A 27,020-nucleotide genomic window follows, 5' to 3' on the forward strand; every position below is an offset into this window, starting at 1 on the left:
CCCTCAAAGCAGATCATGGCACTCTGGTCTCTTCTTCCCATTTCACTTTTGCTCCCAACCATGAAGTGATATGGGCTTCCTCTCCATATGCAGTGTCCACCATGAACTACTACCTCTCTATGGGCCCAAAGCAATGGGACTAACTGACCTTGGACTGAATCCTCCAAAACTGTGAACCAAAATAAAACCCTCCTTTTGTAACACTGATTATCTCAGGTATTCTGTTACAGTAATGGAAAACTGACTACCACACCAATAGAACCTCCCATATTACAACCACCACAAATGCCTCCAGACATTGCCAAGTGTCTCCTGGGGGATAAACTCTTCCTTATTTAAGATGCCTTGATGTACATAAACAATAGTATACAAGTTGGGTAACCATCTTGGGTCACAACTGCTTAAAATGGTTGTAGTTGTCTTATTTTATACTTAGCAATTACCTACATTATCATAATGTAGATATCAATGACATTTTTTAAAAAGCTATAAAATATCGAGTGCTCATAGCAATTTGCACTATGGGAGTCCTGCTTCTTTAGAACTGTATTCCTACTTCCTCTGGTCAAGTATATTATGACTTTTTTTAGGTATCCTTTTCCTCTCACAGTACACACTTCTAAGATAAATTGCATTGCACAATTCGTTTTCGTTTACTTTTGTCTAAATAAGGTGCCAGGGCAAAGCTGCTGATAAATGCAAGCTGCAGAGTCAGTATTTATAAAACCTCTCAAAGTGCCTCTTATCGCTGTCATAATAGGACAAGTCAGCAGCCCAAAGAGGAAGTAAAACAAAGACCAAGGAAGATGATCTTTTCAACAGGCAGAAACATCCTCCTTCATTTGCCCATGGCCCCTTATTATCATCACTTTTTCTTTGTTGCAATAGCATGAATAGTTTTTCATGAATCATTATTGCAATTACCCCAGAGAAAAGACAGCATTTATTTATCAATTTCTATTTCTACATTAAAAAACAAAAACAAAACAAAACAAAACAAAAAAAAAAAAAACGTGAGGACATTGAGTGTCTTCCTGCCTTTGTAATAGCAACTTCATTTTCAGTCTCCTTCCAAGACTCTGGTTGGCAACTGCGTACTATATCTTCCTTTGGGCTCTTTTATCAGCAAGCTGTCTAAAATGTTACCAGAATCGATTGCTCTGTCTTCCTGGTGAGTCACACAGTGTATTAAAAGCCTATCAAGACCATTGCAAGCTGGGGCGACTTGATGGTTCATGAAAAAAAGACGAGGAGGGTTTTTTTATTTTCTTTTCAGTTAAATGACAGATCATGTGGTCTAATGTTAAGGTTCCTTTGGCCACAGTCCCTCAGAGTTCAAACACTTATATTTAAGTGTGATAATTACCCTTACACAATTAAAGCAATTTGGTTTGGGTACAAAGCAACCAGAATAATAGGACTGATCACTGGAAACTTTATAGAATGAGTAGGGAGAAGATTACTTTCTCTTGGTCCTCCATAGAATTTCAGATTATTAGAGCAGGCAGGGACTTTTGGGTTATCTAGGCCGGTCCCTTTACTTTATTAGATAAGGAAGCTGGGAGCCAGGAAGGTCTGGTGACTCACTTAAGGTTAGTAGTTAGCTGGGGACAAAAAAAAATCTCGATGTGTTTCCCTTAGACCATCAACTTATTATTATTTTTGGACATTTGGATAATAAAAAAATTTGTTAATTAAATTGCATCTTTATTAATTACTGTTACAGTGTTAGTTACTATATGAATCTCTTGGAGGTTTGTAGCACAGAGACCTGGACAAGGAGCATATGGCTCTAGCCCTTAAACACAGATTTCTGTCAACATTTAGCTGTTGGGTTCATTTGAGTTCCATAAGGCACGCAGAAGAAAATCAAGGCCAACATTTTCCGATTTCAATGAAGAACAGATTGTATTTGAGACCATTTTGACCAGCAGAGGAGATAGTTATGCACTGCTGGGAATAAAATGTTCTCTGCCAAGTGCTCTTGGCTGCAGCCATCGTGAGGAGAGATACCACTGAAAAAGAAACCTAATGGGAAGAATTCAAGGCAAAGAGGTCATTATGGTTGAAGAGGCCCATCATCCTAGACAGAGCTGGAAAATGGCATTTCCTAAGATCTAAGTCACTTTAGAGAACAGGCGTGGTAGCCAGGAGCCCTGACCCTGCATCCTCCATTCCCCAGTTTCAAGTCAACCTACTGTGGCATTTTAACCTTGCCCACCTCACTCCACATGACACCACCATGATTAAGTTCCCTCTCCCACTAGGTGAGGAACCATTTGAAACATACCCTCACCCCACACTTTGTCCAAGCTTGGGCACATTATTTAGTTGGTCTGAAGAAAAGGTACCAAATTTGGTTCTACAATTTTATGTCGTGAGAACAGAAACCCACCTGGAATCTCCCAAGCTGCTCAAATGTGAAACCACACTTCCTGTGAATAAGTAGCCCTGTGGCTCAGTTCCAGGTCTCACCAACTCTTCCAGGGTCTGTCTGTCTGCCTCTGTCGGTCTGTCTGTCTCTCTCTCTCTCTCTCTCTCTCTCTCTCTCTCTCATAAGTGGTCTGAAGTTTCTTCCTCTAAGGACAGTGGTGTTTCCTGCAGATTAGGTACTAAATCTCTCAAGTCAATGTAGATTGCTTTTTCTACACAGCAAGTAGATGCTGGTCAACATCAACTCTCCTTGCAATGGAATCCCTTTCTGAGTTACCATTATTATCATCACAGATTTGTTTTCAACAGCAGATGTGTGGGTACTTTTGATCTGCGAGTCCATTTCAATGAACACTTGCTAGATACTTCCACTGAGGTCACTGTTCTGACATCCCCTGTAGAAAACATGGTCCTTTCAGACAACAGCATCCAGGCTATTTAATCAGCAGTGTTATTGTAATTTAAATACACTTCCTGCAAATTCCTTAGGTTCTTTTGTGTCTCTCCATCAGTTATTTCCTTTTTCAAAAATATCAGAGTAATAGATGGTGCAACTGCTGCTTAGTTAATTTTTTGTGTGTGTACGTCATTCCCCTGCTTAAAAATTTGTAAGTTCATAGATTCTGATGCTAATCTGGTGATAGATCTGTACTGTGCGTAACAACCTGAAAAATAGTACAATCAATGTTCAGTTGTCAAATGTCAACCTTCCTTTACTGTAAACAATAGAACGACCAAAGAATGACTGACGGGGTTGGACTTTCAAAATCTTACAGGAATGAGTAAGTCAGGTGTTCAGCACTCACTGTCCAAAAATCAAGGTGCTTGGAGAAGATCCAGTATTAATAATGAGTTAGAAGCAAATTATCAAATCCATCCTGGTTGACGCAATAACTGTCCTCGCTTGTGAAGCCACCTGCCTCCATTTGAAGATGTCAACACCAAAATTGGGACAGCACTTATGAGGTGCCCACCATGCTCTAGGCAGTGGAAAGAAAACCAAAATGAAAGCGCCTCACCCAGAGAGCTTCTAATTACCAGGGAAGTAACAGGCAAGGCATTTTAAGGCACAAATAAATAGAACTAATGAGATAATATTGAGCAAGAAGAAATTTCAGGATGAGCTCAGGAAAATAAGACCTATCAGACTTCTCTATATAATCACTGGAGCCATTATGCTGCATAATGTCGTTGGGACTATTAGTATTAATGATGGTAATCATCATTTATTACGGTGCCGCGTGGAGAACAATTCTGCAGCGGTAGAAAGATAGAACAGATAGGTTTGAAAAGAGACATCCCTTGGTGCCCTGCACAATATGAATTCCAAGAACAAAGGTCTTAACCACTTTGTTATCGAAAAAAAAGTGCTGCCTGACCACATCTAAGGCAGGTGTCTTCCTTGCAGTTCTATACCTTTAATTAAAGATGATTCTTGATATGACTAACTCAGCTGAAAAAACACTGAAACCAAGAACGGTCTATTGACGGCTGGTTAAAGCACATTTGTCCTTTGTACTATTTTTTTCTTTCCCCTCTCAGCAGTAATCTACAAAATCAATTTACTTTGTCAATGCATGCAAGAATTCAAATAAAGGATGTAAAATAGAACATTAGGAGAAAAGTTAATAATGCATAGATTATTTAGTAAAGCATTTTGCTTGAGATTTTATTGAGATAATTGTAGATTCACATGCAGGTATCAGCAATAATGCAAAGACTACTTTCTATCAGATTCTCCCATTTTGTAGAACTTTTGCAAACAAAATATTGACATGGATACGATCCGCCTATTTTATTCCATAGTTCAACATGTAAATATTTGCACAGATGTATTTGGTTCTGTACAACCTTGCTCCAGTCAACACAGGGAAAATTCTATCACCAGGAGGACCTCTTCTGTTGCCCTTTTATAAAAACACCCACTTCTCCCTTCCCTGCATCTTTAATCCCTGATCTATCTGCATTTCTAAAGTTTTATCATTTAAAAAAGTTACACATGTGGAAACATACCATCTGTAAAACGAGATGGGACTTTTTTCATTCAGTATAGTTTCCTGAACGTTCATCCCAATCATTGCTTGTATCAATAGTTGGTTCTTCTTAATTCCTGAGTAGGAGTCCATATAAACCACATACCATTCACCTGTTGAAAGACCTCTGGGCTGCTTCCAGGTTTTTGTTGGTGTAGTGACTTTTTGTTTTGATGTTGTTTTAGTTCTGGGGATTGAACTCACAGGCACCTTATGCCTGAGATACAACCCTAGTCCTTTTTTATTTTTTATTTTGAATCAAGATCTTACTCAGTTGCCCAGGCTGACCTGGAACTTGGATCTTCCTGCCTCAGCCTCTGGAGTTGCTAGACTTACAAGTGTGTGCCCTGCCACTGACCTAGTTTATTTTTGCTTTGGACAATTTGTGTCTTTCCCTTTTTTTTTTTATTTGCCTTTTTTTATTTCTCTTTTTTATTTTGGTGAGCTTTGCTACAGTTTTACCAATTTTATTCACTTTTTTCAAAGATCTGACTTTTAGTTTCATTTATTTTCCTCTATTGCTGTCCTATTTTCTATTGTACTGACTTCTGCTCTTATTTTTATTCCTTCCTTCGGCTTGTTTTGGATTTATTATAATTTTCTAGTTTCTTAAGGTATAAACTTAAATAATTTATTTTGAAACCTTTCCTCATTTCTAACATAGCATTTAATGCTATAGATTTCCTACTTTAGTTACATTCCACATATATTGACATGTTGTATGTTTATTCACCCGATTCTATGTACTTTCCTACCTTTGAGAATTTCTCACTGACCTATGGATTATTTAGAAATGATATATTTAATTTTTACATATTGGCCAGTAACTGTAACCCCAGATACGTGGGAGTCCTGTAACCCCAGATACGTGGGAGGCTGAGGCAGAAGGATCACAACTTCAAGGCCAGCCTCAGCAACTTAGCAAGATTCTGTCTCAAAATAAAACTTAAAAACTAGGTGATATAATTCAGTGATAGAGGGCCCAGGATCAAATTCTGAGTACCCACCCCACCCCACAAAAACAAAGTGATTTCCCATGTTTATAAGGATTTAGCTGTTATTTTACTTTTACAGATTTCCGGTTAGATTCCATTATGGTTAGAGGATGTACTCTATAATTTCCAATTTCAGTTATTTTCTATTTTTTAAATAGAAATTATCTAAATTGATTCAAGAGCAAATACAAAACTTAGACTTATACTCAGGGGTAATGATTTAAAATATTCCACTGATACAGGATGTAATGATGAAACCAAAGGAACTAAGAAATACATGCAGACAACTGCTGAAAATAATGAACATAGATTTGTGGGTACTAGATGACTATCAATCCCACCCCATCTGCTGAAGAAATTAATTCAGAGATTAAAAAAATCTACATACCAAGGAAACACCATGCCCAGATTTGACACCCAAGTTTTATCAAACCTCTCCTTGTACCAAATGTTCCATATGGTAGAAAAAAGAAGAATCATTTTCCAAGTTAGGAGTAGATAAGAAAGAAAAATTATACATAATTATAAGTATGAATATAGTTACAAATACAAACAGAATGATAGATAACCAAATTCATCAATGCATGTAAAAGATTACCCTGAGTAATCAGCGTTTATCCTAATGGTTTAACATGTGAAAACCTATTAAGATAATTTGCCACATTAAGGAAAAAATTTTAAGGGCTGGGGAGGTGGCTCAGTGGTTAAGGGCCCCTGGATTCAATCCCCGTACCATAATTAAATAAATAAACTGAGAGAGTTCAGCAAGGTGGTATGATACTAAAGCAATATCATTGGTGTCTGGGCACAATGGCAGGTGTTCTGTGTTTGCTGGGCACAATAGTGTTTTGTGTTTGCTACTAGGGACCTTGAGGCAGGAGGATCCCTTGAGTCCAGGAGTTCAAGACTAGCCTGGAAAACACAGTGAGACCCTGTCTCTAAATAAATAAATAAATAAATGATATTTCAGTATTCTAGCAATAACCAATTAGGGTGTAATTTTTAAATGATTGCATTTATAATAGCATTTTAGAAATACAGGTAAAATGAAATATATGAAAAAAAACCTTTATGAAAGCAGAACCTTGTAATGTATCACTTAGTAACTTAAAGGAGACCTAAATCAACAAGGAAATTGACTATATTCATGGAAGACTCAGTATGCTAAAGATGTCAGGTCTCCCCAAAATAATCTATAAATTCAATGAATGCCAACAAATTTTCAGAAGAATTTATCTTGGGCTTTGACTAGCTGACCCTTAATTTCAGATGATGTAGTAAAAGATCAAGAATAATAAGATAGTTTTGAAGAAAAAAAAAAAGACGTCAATCTACCAGATATTAATTACCATAAAACTGTGAAAGTAAAACAATTTGGCATTGGCAAAGCAGACAAATTCACCAGGAAAAAAAAATCAAGAAAAAGTACTTGCATGTGTGTAAATATAACAAATGAAAGAAGTGATATTACAATTCTGTAGACAAATGAAGTAAATAAGTGATGTGGGGACAATATGTTTCCATATTAAGGAAAAAATTAGCCTTTCATCTTGTACCATATGTGCACTCAATTCCAGTTGTTTTAAAGATTCAAGTGTGAAAAGCAAAACTTCAAGACTTTCATGTGATAATATAGAAGAATATATTTATGACCACAGGGTAGAACTAATTCCTACACCAAAGTCAAGAAGCAAAACTCATAAAGAAAATACAATTAAATTGAAGTATTTTTTAATTTAAAATCACCATAAAACAAAAAATATTGAAAGACAAACTAGAAATTCAGAGAATATACTTGCAATGCATATTTTAACAATGATTTAATGGTTTAACTACATGAAAAACTCCACACATCAAAAAGAAAAGATAGAACACTGACAGTGATAAAAAGAGTAATTTCAAAGAAATGAAGACATAAGAGGACAATTAATATAAAAGTAAAAAGATTTTTATACAGGTCAGTAATTAAAGAAATGCAAATAAAAACAAGGAAATGGCTTTTCATGCCTATCAGATTGGCAGAATTTCTGATAATACCAAGTATTGTCCAATATGAAGAAATCCCCACACAATACTGGCAAGAATGAAAGTAGATACAAACACTTCAGGGAATTGTTGGAGTCACCTAATAAAATAGAAGTTGTAGATACTAAAGATCCAGAAATTCTACTTTTTAGAATATACTGTACAGAAACTTTTGCACTTGAATGAAATATATATATACTTAAAGAGACACATAATTAGATTTTCATGATGTCATTGCTCACAATAAGGAAATATTGAAAACAGCTTACATGTTCATCAATTGGAAAATAGATCAATGTGATATTTGTTGAACCACATGAAATTGCTGCTATTCAACCATTTTTATGACTCAAGCTAGTAAATTTATCAAATTGAATACCATAGAAGATAAAACAAATGTATTAGATTAATTTCAAAAACAAACCTAGATTCAATTTCAAAAACAAAATATTCAGTTAAAAATATCCTTGCTGTAATACATATAGTATGAGAATGCATAACAATAACTAGAAGACTATTTTTTTAGCTATTTGAAGAATTTGTTGAGAACTACAATAATCAGTCTTCACTAGAAAAGAGAACCAATAGGACGGATGGCTAGATGATAGATAGATAGATAGATAGATAGATAGATAGATAGATAGATAGATAGATAGATAGAAAGAAACAGACATACATAGATACTTAGATAGAAAGACCTTTAGTCACCAAGTCCAGGGGAGCTAACTGTGTAAGTCCCAGTCTGAATCTGAAGACTCAGGAACCAGGAGCACTGATGTCCAAGGGCAAGACAAGATGGATGTCCCAGCTTAAGTAGACAGAGCAAATTTGCCATTCCTACACCTTTTTGTTCTTTTCAGATGCTCAACAAATTGAATGATGCCCGCTGCATTGGCAAAGGCAGATTGTTTTGGGTTTCTGAACGTGCAAGTGATAGAAACCAGCTGTGTTCTCCTCCTCTTTCAATTCCATCAAGAATCTAATTATTAGGGCTGGGGCTGGGGCTCAGTGGTAGAGCGCTTGCCTAGCACATGTAAGACTCTGGGTTCAATACTCAGAACCACATAAAAAGATAACCAAGTAAAATAAAGGCATGCTGTCCACCTACAACTAAAATAAAGAAAGAAAGAATCTACTTACAGAGCTGGGGCTCAGCAGTAACACACTTGCCTGGCATATGTGAGGCACTGGGTTCGATTCTCAGCACCACGTATAAATAAATAAACATAAAATAAAGGTCTATCAACATCATATCACATATAAATAAATAAACAAATAAAGGTCCATCAAATATATATATATATATATATATTTACTTATACAAACCACTAATGAACAATGTAAAATTTACAAGATGTTTCATAGAAGAGAAAAAAAGAGGTTGACAAAGTATATCCACAGCACACAGCCTGCAAATCCCCAGAGACACTTCTCTTTTCTGTTCCCTGATCCTGCTGCAGGTGGTTTTCTTTCTGATCCTTTCACCTCCAGTCTCTTTGGCTCCTTCTATCAAGTAGAACAATTTAGCTACCATTGTTGATTACTTGAACATTTTCTTGAGGTTCTGACTTTGATTCCAAGCATTTTTTAACTTAAAATTAAAACTAAAGTATTAATCTTATTTTAGGTCTCAACTGGCCTCAAGCCTATAATCCTTAAGGCATATCTTTCTGGAAAAGTGGAAGGGAGCATTTTATTCATATTCCATGGATGTCCAAAGCAAGTTATCAGCCAACTGCTTCCATGGGAGCAATAAACCATTTATAAATGAGAAGAAAGACTAGAGACAAAGATCCTTGGATTATCCTCCAGACAGAGGCTTGATCAGTTTAACAGTTCAGCTGCATGAAGGAAGAAATGGAGTAGAGGATCCAAGAAGGGTTATATCTGTGCAACTACATACATCTGTGCAGTGGCTCTGCCCCAGGAGTAATCAAAACCCAGTCATTGATCAGGGGTCAAATTGGTATTGCCATCTTTGGGGAAGGAGAAAAGGAGAGGAGGAAGGTGGTACAGCACAAGTTATTGATTGTCCCACAGAATCCATTCTTGTTCTCTTCTCAGGAGTTAGAAGCCCCCAAATATAGCTGGGTACTAGCTACCTAGAATAACAACTATATTTCTCACCTTCCCTTGAAGCTTGGTATGGCATATGGCCAAGTTCTGGACAACGGGATATATGCATATAGTGATGTATGCAGCTTCCTGAAAAGTGTTCTTAGAGATGGGGAATATGTGTGCTCCTCCGCTTGTTCTCCATCTCCTTGGTCAGGTTATGGATATGATGGCCAGACCTAGAGAAGCCTCTTAGACCACAAGTCAAAGCCACACATTTCGATGATGCTACATAGCAACAATTTAGAGCCTAGGTCTCTGACAATTGCAAAATTGCCTTCTGTCTTCTTTAACTCATTATTCTTACAAGTTCCCTGTACCTTGTAGCTGAGCTCATTTTAGCTGATACGATTAGAGATACCATATTGAAGTGAAAATCAAGGAAATCTTGACCTCTAAGGTAAGAAGTTTAGGGCTTTTTTGTATGTATCATCAGAGCAAATAATGATTTTTAAGAAGAGAAATAATGGAGAAATAAAATTCATTCATTTTGTGGTACTGTTGCATTTTCCCTTTAAATCATTAAGAATTAGAGCACAGTTTTAAAAAGCATAGGTCACTAAGCTATATTATCAAAGAAAAAGAAAGGGAATAATGAAGTGAATTTGCCAATCTGAATCTTTACTTAAAATAAATCTAGTATTGATATGATATACATAGTAATTCTTGAGAAATGAGTAGAGAATGTTGCAATGAACGTTTTCAATTAATAACATTGATGCTTTTTTGCATAAAATTATTTATTTTTGTTCACTGTCTTTGGTTTAACAACCAAAGTTATTACCAGTTACCTGGTAAGTAAGAAATAAATATAAATAAAAGCAATAAATGAGGGTGGTTCAGTAAAAATTTGTAATTTTAGATTGCCTACGTCCTAATCATCTCTCCCAGTATGAAGGAAAGAATTGCTGGAGCCTCTCCCGTAGCCCTTTTTCCCACCCTGGTTACTGTCACAGAGCAGACTCAGATCCTAAGGACCTCTTATTCTGAGCATGGCCCAAAATGTGGGAATATTAGTTGGAGTTCTTTGATAGCTTCTTGTGGAAATACTCAGGTGAAAATGTTCTTTTCAATCTTATATATGTAGGTTTGTATTAGGAAGGTCTCTGGTTCTTGTGATGGTTAGTTTTATGAGTCAACTTGACTGGGCTAAGAGATGTCCAGAGAATACAACACTATTGTTGGATATGTTTGTGTGAGTCTTTCCCTCCTTTAAGTTTTTCTTTAAAAAAAAAAAAAAAAAACACAATATGGGGCTGGGGATGTGGCTCAAGTGATAGCGTGTTCGCCTTGCATGCGCTGGGCGCTGGGTTCGATCCTCAGCACCACATAAAAATAAAATAAAGATGTTGTGTCCACCGAAACCTAAAAAATAAATATTAAAAAAAACACAATATGGACTGCTTCATGAATTTCTGTGTCATTCTTGCACAGGGACCATGCTAATCTTCTCTGTATCATTCCAATTTTAGTATATATGCTGCCGAAGTGGCACTCTAAGTTGTTCTTATCAGATATTTTGGTCACAGAATGCAAAACTGACTAACACATAGGGTTAATATGTCAAAATATGTTTATATTAAATATTGATCAATATTTACCAAATTACACCACAAAGAGGAGGTTTCAGCATACACTCCTAACAAGAATACCTGTTCCCCACATGCTTACCAAGACTTGATATTATGGGTCTATTTAACCTCTGCCTTCCCAGTGGTGTTTCTCTGGGTGGGGTATACAGTGCAGGTCAGCTTACAGAGAGGATACACTTTCCCCCTAAACTTCTTCTTCTTCTTCTTTTTAAAATTTTTATTTGTTTTAATTAGCTGTACATGACAGTAGAATGCATATATCATACATAGATGGCATATAATTTCTCATGCTTCTGAGTGACATGTTGCAGAATCATATTGGTCATGTAGTCACATATATACATAAAGTAAAAACGTCTATTTCATTCTCCTATCTTTCCTATCCCCACATCCCCTCCCTTCCCCTCTCTTCACTTCCCTCTACCTAATCTAATCTCTAAGGTAACGCTATTCTTCTCTAATGCCACCCCGCCACCTTATTGTGAATTAGCATCTGCATATTAGAGAAAACATTTGGACTTTGTTTTTTTGAGATTGGCTTATTTCGCTTAGCATGATATTCTCCAACTCCATCCATTTACTGGCAAATGCCATAAGAATTTCACTCTCTTTAAAGCTGAGTAATATTACATTGAATATATATACCTATATAGACCACTTTTCTTTTTCCATTCATCTATTGAGGGACATCTAGGTTGGCTCCATAGTCTAGCTATTGTGAATTAAGCTGCTATAAACATTGATGTGGTTGTGTTACGATAGTATGCTGATTTTAAGTCCTTTGGGTATAAGCTGAAGAGTGGGATAGCTGAGTCAAATGGTGGTTCCATTCCCAGTTTTCTGAGGAATCTCCATACTGCTTTCCATAATGGTTGCACCAATTTGCAGTCCCACCAGCAATGTATGAGTGTGCCTTTCCCCCCACATCCTCGCCAGCATTCATTGTTTCTTGTATTCTTGGTGATTGCCATTCTGACAATAGTGAAATGAAGTCTTAGAGTAGCTGATTTGCATGGTTTCTTAACTGAGGACAAATGCCTTCTTTTGTATATTTAATGATATATGGCTACAATAAATCCAATTTGTTACCTTTTTAAAATAAGAGGATTTTCTAAGTGGAGATATTAATATGCATTTATCTAATATTGAGAATATATGTGTGTTTTTGAACCAGATTGATCAGTGAGGATTGTGATTTCATTTTAGGAGTTGAAATGAATAGATTGAGAGAAATTCTGGGTGGCAAGTGCTGACTAAAAGGCCCGAGAGACTTTTTTAAAAAAGTAAATTAAAAAGTAAACCCGGGCAAGGTGGCGGGCGCATGCCTATAATCCCAGTGGCTTGGGAGACTGAGGCAGGAGGAACGGGAGTTCAAAGCCAACCTCAGCAACTTAGCAAAGCCCTAACCAACTTAGCAAGACTCCATCAAAATAATAAATAACAAGGACTGGAAATGTGGTTCAGTTGTTAAGTGCCCCTGGTTTTAATCCCAAGTACTGAGAAGAAGAAAAAGGAAACAAAAGAGTGAATAAATTTTTATTTTTCCAACCCAGTTTTCATGGGGAGAAAAGAACATCCTTTGAAGAAAGAAGCTAGTTTTAAATTCCTAAATTCATTTGCTTTATAAGGCACTGTTGGAGAGACTTTGGCTTCCCAATCCTGAGACTGCTGAATGGTTGAATCCTCCTACAAACAAATACTTGTGACCCCCTAACTCCAAGGATAGAGGAAACATTTGGACTGAGTCTTAAATAACTAGTTAAAAGGGGTCTGAAACACGAAAGTCAATACAGCTAGGTTTTATATTTATTCTTTTTCTTAGTCAAAAGCAAATAATTTAAAAAATGAGACTATATATTTTGCCTATTAGATTTAAAAAGAAAATTTCTGCTTAAAATTAAGACTAGTTATCTATTAATATAAAATTTACCATGTAACTCTTTTTGGTAACAAAAACTACAAATAGAATGAAACAATGACATGTATGTATTCTCAGCTCATGAAATGGTCTCCAAAGTTTCATTGAAATCTACATTCATAGCCTAAATATATTGAAAATTTGAGATGAAATTAATAATCTACTTAAAAACTCATTTTTTCTCATCCTTATCTGACTGTATCAGGTCCAAGTTATGCCATATGAGTCAGTTCCCCATTTCTCTAATATACTATATAAAAGGTGCTGGATTTAGATAGATCTGGGTTTGAAACCCAGTTCATCTCAAGCAAGTTGCCTCATCTCTTTAAGCTTAAGTTCCTCATTTTATAAATGAGGACAGTAATACAATGCTTATCTCATGAAGTTATTATGAGGATTAAGATAGGTCACAAGTAAGATCTTAGCACATTGCCTGACACATAATAGCATGCTATGAATATTATCAATATCATTATGATTAAATGTGCCCTGTCTCCTGTACAGTAGTACTCAATAATTGTTCATTCCTTTTTTCTTTAAAAGAAGTTTTTGTTGCCATGGCTCCACATATCAAATAATGCTACATACATGTCTTATCACTAATTTATATTTTAAAGCCAAATCAGCTCAGGGCAAAGGTAAATCAGAGACAGGAGATTTGGGGGTACGATGCTAAAAACATCAACCTTGCATATAAAAATTTGCTTTGACCTATGATCACATATTTTTGTGAACAAAAGGGAATTGTAAGACTCACTGGTGTTGGTTTTCCAGCCTTATCACAATTCTCCATACCACAGTGGTGGATTCAGTCAAAGGGATATATCAATCTGTATCCTCTGATGAGGGCTAGAAAGAGACTCCTTGGCATCAGAACATCAGAATAATCATTTTCTAGTCCTGAGCACTAAAAAAATAAATAAATAAAAAGTGAACCATCAGGCCTTCTGGGGATTGTCTCTTTGGGGCAGGAATTCCTCTGAACTTTCAAGTAGATGTAGGAAATCTGAGATGTGAACTAGTTTAAGTGGCCTCATTGGAGGAGGAAAGGGAAAAAGAATATGAGGCCATGGGTACCAGGAAGACAGGTTGAACTGGGAAATTAAATAGATGGAGATGCTGGGTCATAGGGAGAGATCAGGAGAGGAAAGAATGTTGAGCTATATGGAGACAAAGAATCCTAGGACTTCGAAGACCAGGTGTTCCAAGAAAGAGCTACTGTTAATCTCAACTGAAGAGAAGTCCAAAAGAAATCCCTGTCAAATCCTGTAGGAAGATACTGGAAGCAGAAGTGGGTTGAGGCCAGGGGTGAGTGAAGAGAGCAGGCAACATGGCCACAAAGGCAGGAAGCATTTCATCACATCTTTCTCGTTTCTTAATGATAAAAGTCCTGCCTATCTTGCATCCCTGTTGTAAAGCTTTGACTGATACTTGATTCCTAACTTGCCTAGTCTTAGTCTTCATTTCTCCTTGTATATATTGCTCTGGAAGTCCCCTGGAATAGGATCAACAGACATTTGAGTGGGTACTGGAGGTCAGTTCAGGGGACAGGGCCAGGAAAGTTCTGCAGATCTCTTCCAACTTTAATGTTGTAAACCCTGAAGCTGGATTTACCTCAATCCTACTACATGGGTAACTATTTCAATGTACAAAAACTGTTAAAATTTCCATTTTGTTTATCATTCCACTATGATACATACGAGACCATCAGTTCAGACTATACTATGGAGCTTTTAGAAACATTATATCGGCCTTGCAAAATGAAACCAGCATTGGTTTCCAAAGTTTCTCTGGTGACTTGGGCCTGAGGCACCAAACCCTAGCAAAACAGATAGGAATCTCTGAAGGAGAGAAGCTCGAATGGACACTGGTACTAAATAATAGAGTCTAAACAAAGTTTTTTTTCTAATTAGGGCTCTTAAACATTTTCCAGTGGACTGTGTGTTGTGTAATTCTACCAGTTGTTTTGTGTTCTTAACCCAAAACAGATCTGAGACCCTCAGTCTGAATGGCTTGTTGGGGAAATAGTCCCAATCTTTCCTCCAGATTACAGACCTGCTTCAATATCTTCTCCAGACCCACACTGGCTCAGGCTAGGGTGGTAAGGTCAGGTTTGAGTTCCTGCTGTATCAAAGAAACCTTAGGAAGGCCTTGTCTTACCTCTGACTAAACTTCAGGATAGTCTGTCCCCTAAAAGACCTAACCCTAACCCTAACCATTTTAGCAGGAAGCCCCATCCCAGAAGTTATTAAAAAGCACCAACATGAAGGTGGGAGGAGCAACATCTCACTGAAGACTCCAAGGGAAGAACAGGGAGGGAATTTCAAGACTACCTAAAGCCCTGGGATTCATGGCCTACAACTTTTACACTGGGTCAGGGTCACATCTCTATCTGTGTAGAGCGATGATTCCTACTGTCAATCATAGGTGAATGGGTGGATCTATCCAACTAAACACAAACATAAGATAACTTGACTCAGACATTCACCATGTCCATACTGGCGGCCAGGTGCAAGCTATTCCTTCTGTAAAGCTCTGACACAAGTGTGTACAGAAATCACCCTGTCCTCAGTTTTTCCTATTCCAGCTGAGTTAAGTTAAATCCTTCTGAAGACTCCATTGATGCTCAGAAAGAACAAGAGAGAAATGACCACAGAGACTAGATAATGTAAGTATTTGTTTAATCTCTGCCTTCTCCTTCCCTCCCCATCTCAAAACCATTGCAGAAATTCCTCTAGACTCCTAGAGCCACTTGTCAATTTGTTTCCCTGTGTCCATCTGTTTCTCTCACAGCATCCTCCAGACCGTATCTGCCCTTTGTTTAAGTTCATTAAGTGCCCCCCCCGGGGACTCCCTTTCTGGAGTCATCTCCAGCCTTTGGTCCCCACATGTTTTCCTGGCCTTATCAATTTTAGATTCTAAGATCTGGTAGAGAAAGGTTATCTCTTACATCAAATTTGCCATAGCAACTATCATAATGCAGGATGAATAGCACTGATTCTATTTCCTTTGTCTACTGCAATGGTCAGCCTTGCCTTGAATCTTTGTGTGATGGCCTGGTAGGACCAGCCTTGCAAAGGGTCATTAACTATAAAAATAAAAGCTCCCTTTCCATTTTACTCTAGAAACTGCCTTAAAAAATACATACATATATATGTATACATAGATATAATATATTTAGTTTTAAGAATTTTTAGTTTCTTGAGAGAATCAAATGAACCAAGTAAATCAAAATTTCCTAAACATAGGTTAAAGTAGTGGAATGGAGTGGCACATACTTGCAATTCTAGCAACTTGGAAAGTTAAAGCAGGAAGAGTCCAGGTTTGAGCTCAGTCTCAGCAACTTAGCAATACCCTCAATAACTCAGGGAGACCCTGTCTCAAAATAAAAATAAAAAAAAGAGTGGAGGATGTAGCTCAGTAATAGAGGGGCCCTGGGTTCAATTTTCAGTATCCCCTGTAAATGTAGGCTAAGGGGAGACTGCTTATCATTTTTACCACTATGTGAAAATTGTACCAATTTTATTTTCTTAGTGAATAGAAAGTGTCTAACAAAACACATTTTTCTGAAAATTGTCTTTCTAACAGGATGATTATTTTCAAGTAGGCTAGAGAGTACTGTAAATTGTAATAAGAAGCTACATGCACGCACACACGCGCGCACACACACAACACACACACACACACACACCACAAAAATGTTCAGATCAGGAAATGCTTAAATGTTTCCGAAAAATGTTTGTGAGGAAGTGTTATTCCAGAATAAAAACATTTCCTGCCTGAAAATCATGCCATAGAGAAAATCATGTGATACCAATTATGAAGTCTTATTAAAATAATTTTTATGATGGGATTGTATATTTGAAGAAAAATCCTTTATAAGTAAACATGAGATAAATAGAAATCACCCAGAATCATATCTTTTTTCATTTTTTTTTCTCAGAATGATACTTCTTTTTATAAAAGTTTTTTTATTCACAAAAATTTAAATGTTGTGGAAAATATAGGTGAAAAGGTGTAGAAATTAGCCAACATCTCACCACTCAGAGATGACCACTCTTAGTATTTAAGTGAATATATTTCTAAACAGATCTCAGTGTAAACACTTGTATAAATTGAACTGTGTTTAATTATGTGTACAGTTTAATGATTTGTATTACATCAACAACATATCATGGATGGATTTCCCTGTCAACAAGTCTAGGTATGCAGTAATAGTGTTCATAATCATGCTTATGTGTCACATGTACATACTGGGATAATCTGAGCTTCAGCAGTGGCCCTCCAATGAGTTATCTTGTGACAACAGAAAGAAAGCAGGAGTAGGAAGTTGGTGGGTGAGTGGGTGGGGGCTCTTTAGAAACCTCCTACTGGATTTCCTTGTACCACATGTCTGTGACCAGGGCCTGTCACATGCCTGCTCCAGACACTGCCAAATGAGAATGGCTTGGCATGACAAGCTCAGACAAGCCAGGATTTCTTTTCTGTGAGTCATTACTACCTAAACAAAAATCAGGGTTCTATGAACAAGGAAAGGGGGGTGAAATATATGAAGTAAATTTAAATTCATAAATTCATAATGATATAAACCAACAAACCTAGTTGGCAATGGTTGGAGAATACTAGTGAATCAACTCGTTATTTTGAAAAGTATAAATTAAGAGAATTAAATGCTTACCCTGTATTTCCAGTATAAACTAGGAAATCAAACCATTTAGGGAGTTTTCCTTTATATAAGTATTCCAGCTAATAAGTGAAGAAGCAATTATGGAATTATGATATCACCATGTCCAAAAAAATTAATGGATCTAGGCATTAGTACCAATAACTATCAACATCACAGAAACACTCCAAGGTTATATGCCTCTGGTGGAAGGACACAATACTGTCGAGGAAGTCATCTTCTAAAAAATATTTGTATTAGTGCATTATCATTATATATGATAGTGGGGTTTGTTTGACATATTTGTAAATGCATATAACATAAGTTGCTCAATTTTAATCCCTAGTACTTCCCCTTTCCCTCCCTCCTTTCTTCCCCTGGTCTCCTTCTCCTACTTCTGTTGGTCTTTCTTATATTGATCTTTTGTTTTTAAAATTGGTGTGTTATAGGTAAACATAAAAATAGGATCATCGTGGTATGTTCACACATGCACACAGCATGGTTTGGTCATTTTTATTCCACAGTTCCTTCCCTTTCCCATCCCTCCTCCCTCCCCTTCAATATCCTTCCTCTACTCCTTCTATTTTCACCAGATGCATCCCCACCTTTTTAATTCCTTATTTCTGACTTGCATATGAGAGAAAACATTCTATACTTGACTTTCTGAGTCTAGCTTATTTCACTTAGAATGATATTCTCCTCTTCATTCATTTACCAGCAAGTGACATAATCTCATTCTTCTTGTGACTGAGTAAAACTCCATTATGAAGATACAGCATGTTTTTTTAATCCATTCATCTATTAACAGGTTCTTAGGCCAGTTCCAGAACCTGTAAATTGCACTGCCATGAACATTGGTATGCATATGTTTCTATAGTATGCTGATTTTAGTTCTTTTGGATAAATAACAAGGAGTAGGATAGCTGGGTCAAATGGTGGTTCCATTCCTAGTTTTTTGAGGAACCTCCATATTGCTTTCCAAAGTGGTCAAACTAATTTCCAGTCCCATCAACAATGCATGAGTGTACCTTTTACCCCACATCCTCACCAGCATTTATTGATATTTGCATTCTTGATGATCACCATTCTAACTGGATTGAGATAAATCATATTTTGGAAAATCTGAGGACAAATAATCTGGGTTCTGCTCGGCACAGTGGTGAACATTTGTAATTGGAGCTTCTCGGGAGGCTGAGGCAAGAGGAACACAACTTTGAGGCCCCCTTGTGCTACTTATCAAGACACTGTTCAAAATAAAATTTTAAAAAGGCTGGGGATGTTGTTCAGTGATAGAGTACTTGCTAAGAATGTCTGAGGCCCTGGGTTCAATTCTCAATACACAAAATAAATAAATAATATGTTGCAAGGAAACAAAGATGTTAGAGGGGGAAATATATGGATTAAAAGAGACTTAGAAAACATATAGACCAACTGTCATGTGTTGACTTCTTTGAATCTCAAGTAACTACTGTTAAAAAAAATTATGGCACTTATGAGGCACTTGAAAATTTGAACTGTGAAAGAATGTTGTGAGATAAATGAATTAGTGTTTGTTTTTATAGGTAAGATAAAAGTACTTTGTTTAGTTTTTTTTTAAAAAAAGAGCTCTTATCTTTTAGAGACAGTCATTGAACTATTTAACATGCTTAACTATTTACCATAACTATGTAACATGCTTCAAAAGAAAATGATAGTGGGGATAATGGAAGTATTAATGAAACAAGTTTTGCCATGAGTTGCTAATTGTTGAAGCTGAATGATGGGTACATGGGTTTTGTTTATTATTCCATTTTATATGTACACATAAAAATACATATATATTCTATTTCATATATTAGGAAAAATTATCCCCATTACATATACATATTATATATACATATATCTTTACATGCATTATATAACACATACATAATGCATGTATATATGTATATATATATGTATATATATAAATATTAACACATACATAATGTATGTATATGTCTACATATTCACACATCAAAATTACCCCTCCACACTTATATATATATAATGGGGGTAATTTTCCCTAATTAAAAGAAAAAGGAAAAAGAAAGTATGGCTTTCTTCTTAAAAGAAAAAGGAAAAAGAAAGTATGCCATACTGTAGTTTACCCAACTAATTTGCCATAGAATATGTAGGCTATTTTCCATGTGAATGTGAATGTTGGTGCCCCCTCTTTGCCCCCATTCATGGAACCTAATACCTAATGTGTTAATATTAAGAAGTGGGGCCTGGGGAAAAGGGAAGTGATTAAGTCATAAGGGCCCTACACTCATGAAAGGAATAGTCCCCTATTAGAAGAAGCTTGTGGGACTTCCCTTGTCCCCTCCACCATGCACAGCGTTCCCTCTTTGTATATGACACAGCAACAAGAGTCGGTCTCTGAAGTGAAGAGCAAATCCTCACCAGACATCAAATTTCCTGGTGCCTTTACTCTGTGCTTCCCAGCCACCATTAGTGTAAATTTCTACTGTTTATAAATTATCCAGTCTAAGGTATTTCATTATGGCAGCCTGAGTGGAGTAAGCTACCATGTTTCCCAATTATAAACAATGTTGTGATATCTATCTTTATGCATCTTGGGATGCTAGTAAATTCCTAAAGATGGGATTGTTAAGTCATCGGACAAATTTAATACATAAAGATAAATCATCTTCCAGAAATTGTCTTCCTCTACCACTCTAGGTTTTCAATTAGATTTTAACTTTTTTAAAAAAATTAAAATCAATGGGATTTTTACTGATAGTACACTAGATTTATAGATTAATTTTAGGAGAAGTTACTCCTTACATTGTTGGGTTCTTTATCTAAAAATAGGATGTTTCTCTTTATTTTGTCTTCTTTTGTCTATCAGTAGTTTTATAACATTATTAAACTCCATTATTATTTCTAAAGGTTTTTTTTCAGTTTATTTTCTTGGTTTTTGAGGTACATTTAGGTCATGCCAAAAATAAGAGCAATTAAAGTGGTGTGTGGCCAAGAAATCCAGGAAAACCCAAATCCTGTCCTTGACCTGCTTCTATCAGGTCCCCAGAAGAAGTCCATACACAGAAAAACAAAGCAAGGCAAATGATCCCTATTACTAGCTGAGGGTTTTAGTCCAAGCTCTAATGTTGAACAAAATTAGGGAACACCATTATACCACGTATACATATATTATGTATATGTAAACTTAGAACCAGGCAGGCCATGAAACCTGCCCTATTTATTTCTGCCTTAGAACCCCATCCTCATGCCAGTTCCTGTCCCTGTAATGCTGGGAAAAGCCAATTCAGAAAAGAACAAAGAACATTTGCTCTGATGCCTGGGGCAAATGACCTATCTTTGGGCTTGTCTTGCCTTTTCAGGCACAAGGAAGTGGACTTAAGGTTAGATACCTTCTGGGAAAGGGCCTTAACTATTTTCCCTTAAGCCTTATAGGAAAGAGACACATAAGAATCACTCCCAGTACCTACCATGGGACAGCTATCACTGCACCTAGACTGTGTGCTATCATAGCACAGTGACTGCTTCATCTTCTGGGGCAGACATGCACAAAATGCCTCTGAACTTGACCAGTCAGAAATTGAAAAGGGACTGCATGCATACCTCAAACCACAAATCTAACTGCTTAGTGAAATAAAATTTCTGCATCCTTTTCAGCTCTCATTTCTTACATTAAGATCTTATCTAATTGTATAAGCCAGTACTTCCAGAACAGCATTACAACATTTAGAAGGGATAAGTAGGCACCACTGTTTTATTTCTATGGTTATCAGATATGTTAGAATTTCACCATTAAGCATGAAACTAGTTTTCAGTGTGTGACTATCGTCATTTACTAAAGGTTTCTTTGATAAATGGAATACTGGTGCATGCCTGTAATCTCAGCTTCTTGGGAGGTTGAGGCAGGAAGAACGTAAGTTCAAGGCCAGCCTGGGTTACTCAGTAAAACCCTGTCCCAAAATAAAAAAATAAGAAAGACTGGGGATAAGTATTAAATTTTATGAAACATTTTCCCATCACAAATCAAAACATTCCTGTTCATTTGACCTATTATGTATAAGTGTATTAATTTATTAGCACTGTATCATATTAATATCCTTGAAATAAACTGAGGCAGGACAGATCAGGGACACTTGTTCAAAGTCCCACCCTACCTCAATTGTTATCCAAGGAGCTAACTTCCTTGAAGTCTAAATAGAAAAGAGCTGTTTTTCAGCTGACCATCCCAAGGAGCCTGAATAGAGAGCCAAGTTTGATCCTGAGTAACCTAAGGAAAAGGTTCCTTTCACGTCCCCATATATATTAACTGCATCTCATATATTTAATGTAAAACCTGGGAAGGAGGTTTTGGAGCATGCAATACGCACTATGGGCAAAGTGTAGGAATCTGTCAATCACCCTTTGTTCAGCACAAACCAGTCCTAGCAAAAAGCCCGCCAAAGGCGAACAAAGAACTCAGAAACATATAGACCAGATGCCCTCTGAGTGGGTGAGCAAATGTCTTTTATCTCCCCACCCCCCTGTCTATAGCAGCAGCAGCTTATCTCCAGCCAATAAACTCTTTATTTGCTTCCTTTGTGAATTTTTCTCACCTCTTCCCCAGCTCACCAGCCCTCATCCAAAAGTCTGGGACAAAAGTCCCACAACATAAACTCAATTTTGGTCATGGTACACAAACTTTTAAATTTTTCGCTAGATTATATTTGTTTATGTTTTACTTAAGTTTTTTTTTTCCTTTTTTTTTTTTTAAAAATTCAATACAAAAGGTGTTGTTTTTGCCACATTCTGGTATCAGCCTAAAGTTGGTTTTGTAAAATATTTAACATATAGTCCAATGTTCCACTTTAAAGGCAAAGATTTTGAGGCCTAGAAAATATTAAATGTTTGACTCATTTAACATTCTTCCCTATCTTCCACATCATTTTGATGATTTCAACTCCTAAACTACTCTCAAATCCATTTTCTCCTCTCCCTTTAAGCCCACTCACTGTTGCAGTAAGTTTAAGGTCTGCTGGTGGGTTGGCTGGTGTTCACCTAGGCTAAGGCAATAGTCTCAGCCAGGTCTCCCTGGCTCCAGACTCATCTCTACCCATGAGAACAACAGAGTATGGGTTCAACTGGAGGGCACTGTGTCATGCTCCTGCTTAAAATCTTCTGTGGAATTTTGTGATACATCTTGCTATTACATTGTCAAGGCTTTTCATTATTTGACCCATTTACCATTCTAGTTCATTTACAGGGCCAAGTGAAAAGTTACAGACTGGAATAAGACATGAATTTGAGTCCTGGCCCCATTCTCACTATTTATGTGACCGTAGGCAAGGTACTTAAATCTCCACTGTCTCATCTTTAAAACAGGGCTAGGTTATCTGAGGATTGAGACAATGTACTATAAAGAGTCCAAGTTGAGAAAGTACACAAGAAATTACCGGTACTGTGTGTGTGTGTGTGTGTGTGTGTGTGTGTGTGTGTGTCTATGTTTTATACAGGGGAATTAAACCCAGAGGGGGGCACTCTACCCCTGAGCTATATCCCCATAGCTTATTTTGAGACAGGTTTTTACTATATCACTAAAGATCTAAGTTGCAGAGGCTGAGTTGCTAGATGACAGGTGTGTACCAACTAGCCTAGCTGGTCCTTAACCCTTTTAAAAAGTCATTTAAATGTTATTTTTAAAATGATAAATCAAAATTGTCCATATTTATACAACATGTTGTATACATTTGGGGGGTGGTAACTGCAGATGGAACCCAACAGCCATTACCACTGAACTCCATCCCCAATCTTTTATTATTTTTATTTTGAGACATGGTTTCGCTAAGTTGCTATCCTGTCTCAGCAAGTTTTGTATATATTATAGTACCACGTGGTAAATGGATCTCTTGAACATGTTCCTCCTACCTGAAAATTGGTATTCTCATGATATCTCCCCTACCCGCCCCCTTACAACCCTGATAACCACTCATCCACTCTCCGCTTCGGTGAACTCAATTCTTTCCGATTCCACGTAAGTGAGATAACATGCTATTTGTCCTACTGTGCCTAGTTCTCTTAATACGTCCTCCAGGTCCATCCACACTGTCAAAACTGACAGAATTTCCTTTTCAAAGGCTGACTGACTTTTGACAAGGCTGCCAAGCACACACAATGAGCTGCAGTCTCCTCGATAAAAGGAGTTGAGAACCCCGGATCTCCGAATGCAGAATGAACAGGCCCTTTACTCCAACCCGAGTAAAGCCTTACACGTGAAACGACAAAGTCCCCAAACCTTGGACTACACCCCGGAGAAGGTGAGGGTGGAGGTGGACCCAGCGGGACACTCGGCGTCCAGTCCCAGGGGTCCGCTCAGGGGAGGGGACTCTGCGAGAGAGAGGGGCGGGGGCGGCAGTGGGCACCCGGGGAGGGGAGGAGGGGCGAGGCGCTGTCGCCGGCCCCCTCCCCTCGGCTGCGCTCCCCTTCCTTCCCCTCCCGGCCGGGCACCGGAGCGCATCCCGCCAAGGCCCGGCCGCTTCAGGGGGAGGCGCCAACTCCTCGCGGCGCTGGGCCCCCGACCGAGCAGTAACCGCGACCCAGGAGGCGGAGCGGACGCGGCTCCGGCCCGCGCTGAGGTACGGAGGTGCAGGGGTGGAGTAGGAAACCCAGGGGAGGCGCGGGACAGGAAGCGGGCGGCTCTCAGGTACCCCTGCAGCGGGCTACCTCTCCCCGCCCCCGCGACCCGGCAGCTTCGACCGCTGGGGAGGGGCCCGGGGGCCAGAGCTGCGCCCAAGCCAAAGGCCAAGGCGTCGCCGCGCATGCGTAATCCGGCCCGGTGGGGGCTGGGCGCGAGTCTGGGAGGCTGTACCCTCGCCCAGGCCGCGGACCTAGGCTCCCTTGCGCCTGCGCGAGTCCGCGCGCGAGGGCTGAGTTCTTGGTTCCGGGGCTACATCCTGCCCCAGACTTGGGCCAATGCACCACTGCGCACGCGTCAATTCCCCAGTCTAGGGTCGCGTTTGGCGTCGCCCCCTGACAGTCACCTGCTCGGAAGCTACTCCCTTCTAAGTTTACGTGTCCAAGTGGACTTCGAGCTGATACTCAGCCCTTGGGAGGCTCCTGCCTTAGCGTCCCGCCTTCCGTCTACTCTCTCGGCTCAGCTTAGGCTGCCGTTGTTTTCATTTCTGTCGCCTCGACCCGTGACTCCCGTCCCCAAAGCCTGACCCCCTGGCACCCCGGCTGGAACCGGTCGCAGACTCTGTGATAGTTTATGCTGTGGACATTTGGTCCTGATGTGGAGGGATATTGTGAAAAGTTTCCTTTGCTAGGCGAACTGTTTTGCAGCTGCTGTGGAGGGATGGGGATATGTCACTGCACACCTTGAGCTTGAAGGTACTGCTCTGCTCAGCCCCGGAAGTTGAGGTTTTCAGAAGTTGAAAACTTTCCAAGTGTTCTGCCCTGGCCGAGAAAGAAATTCCTGCCTTGAGTTGGAAGGCGAGTTCAGAGTGGATTTTTTTTTTGCTTCTGTTCTTTGCAAAATTATAGAAAAATGTTATAACAGAGCCCAAGGCTGTAACAAAATGCATGTATTGCAGCTGCTTTGTACTGTGCCTGGCTGAATAAAAGTGGTTGAGTTTACACATGGTGCTTTGGGACATGCTCTTTCTACTAGACTCCGAAGTGACTGTCACATTAAATCTGGCTTTGCACTTTTGTAATACTGAGTTCCTGTTTTACACCTTACCCTGTGGTACTTGATTAATCAGTTTCGTGATGCCTGGGGCTACTGTGAAGTGTTTTTAACAATGTCATTACTGTGTGCTTCACAATCTTATGTAATGTGCTGGACAGACTTTTGGGAGCTGGAATAGAAAAGCCACTTAGGCTCCGAGAATCTGAGTACTCTCAGTGAAGTGTAATCCCTTTATTTCCTTTGTGTTTGGTACATACATGTTGTTAAGTTGTAGGTAAGGTAACAAGAATGAGACATTCTGGAACACCCTACACCCACCAGACCAGGCCTATTGTTCTTGTCACACCAGGTCTTGTGCTTTTGCTATTTCCTCCATGCTCAAGGCTCACTTTACTACTCTACCCAAATCATCCTGGCACCAGACTTTATTCAGTGCTTGAAACAGTCGTGATCAGTTCAGAGAGGTGGCTGCCTCATTTAAAGTAGCCACTGCTCTGGCTCTCCAACATCTTATTCTGTAGCCCCGAATCACTATCTGATTTTTATATACTTCTTTGGTTATGTTCAGTCTTCACCATTATTAGAGCACAGAAGGTATTTGTTAACTGTATAAATGCAACTGAAATCTAACTCCTGATTTTGTACTGAAGGTGAATTCGATCAGCAAACATTTTGTATCAGGTGCTCTCCTAGGTGCTTGGGATTTATCAGTAAACAAAAGATCCCTTGTTACTGGAGCCTGCATTCTAGTGAAAAATGATGAACAACCTACATTTAGTTATTGTTTCAGAAAATTCTAGAATGAATGAATGAAAAATGGAGAAGAGAAGAGAAATGTTATTGGGAGTTCAGATATGGCATACGGTTAATTTATTTATCCATCAGTTCTGGGGATTGAACCCAGGGACCCTCTACTACTGAGTTGCATCCCCAGCCCTTTTGATTTTGAAACAGTGTCTTCCTAAATTGCCCAAGAACTCATGACCCTCCTGCCTCATCCTCTCAAATAGTTGGGATTCCAGGTGTGCACTGCCACGCTTGGCTGTGGGTTACAATTTTAAATAGCATGGTGATAGTTAGTCTAAAGGATAATTTGAAGGTGGTGCTCAAGATGGAGAACTGAGGTTTAGAATTAAATATATTTCTGGGAGAACATATTCATTACCTTGCTCTAATATGTCTTTCATGGGGGCCTGCAATATGACCACTGTGACAGATGGTACCATCCTTTATAGGTTAAAAATCATTTTCTCTAAATAGAGTTCAAATTATTCAGAATTTTGCAGTTTAACTCATCACATCAAATGAAAAGGCTGGATTCTTACATGGAAGAGACTCACCAACCACTATAGATGTGCTGAGAAAAATTATACAGTCTGCTGTCCATATTCTTACATTCCATATCCAGTTATTAAACCAACCTCAAATTGAAAATATTTTTAAAATATTGAGAGAGTTGAACATGCAGACTTTTCCTCTTATCATTATTCCCTAAAAATAGAGGATGTGAACTATTTAATGACATTTACATTGTATTAGGTATTGTAATTTAGAGGCGATTTAAAGTATAAGGATGAACA

General features: G+C 38.3%; 1 protein-coding gene and 1 non-coding gene across 15 annotated transcripts in view; one reads left to right on the top strand and one right to left on the bottom strand.

Moving 5' to 3' along the window:
• Positions 1-10,990: 10,990 nt before the first annotated feature.
• LOC113186303 (U6 spliceosomal RNA) lies at positions 10,991-11,096 on the bottom strand. Its single transcript, XR_003301260.2, has one exon. It is a non-coding gene; the product is annotated as a U6 spliceosomal RNA (small nuclear RNA).
• Positions 11,097-23,959: 12,863 nt separating this feature from the next.
• Positions 23,960-27,020, top strand: part of Rcbtb2 (RCC1 and BTB domain containing protein 2) — a 38,062-nt gene continuing 35,001 nt past the window's right edge. For 10 of the 14 annotated variants that reach the window (XM_026393678.2, XM_077795170.1, XM_077795175.1 and 7 more), the window contains exon 1: positions 24,724-25,241. The gene's annotated coding sequence lies outside the window, so the exon portion shown is untranslated. Of the gene's footprint in view, positions 24,068-24,159; positions 24,386-24,723; positions 25,242-27,020 lie in introns of those variants that run through there. The other 4 variants (XM_077795173.1, XM_077795172.1, XM_026393676.2 and 1 more) reach the window with 4 other exon arrangements.

This window comes from Urocitellus parryii, chromosome 2, assembly GCF_045843805.1.
Source record: "Urocitellus parryii isolate mUroPar1 chromosome 2, mUroPar1.hap1, whole genome shotgun sequence".
Lineage (NCBI taxonomy): Eukaryota > Metazoa > Chordata > Mammalia > Rodentia > Sciuridae > Urocitellus > Urocitellus parryii.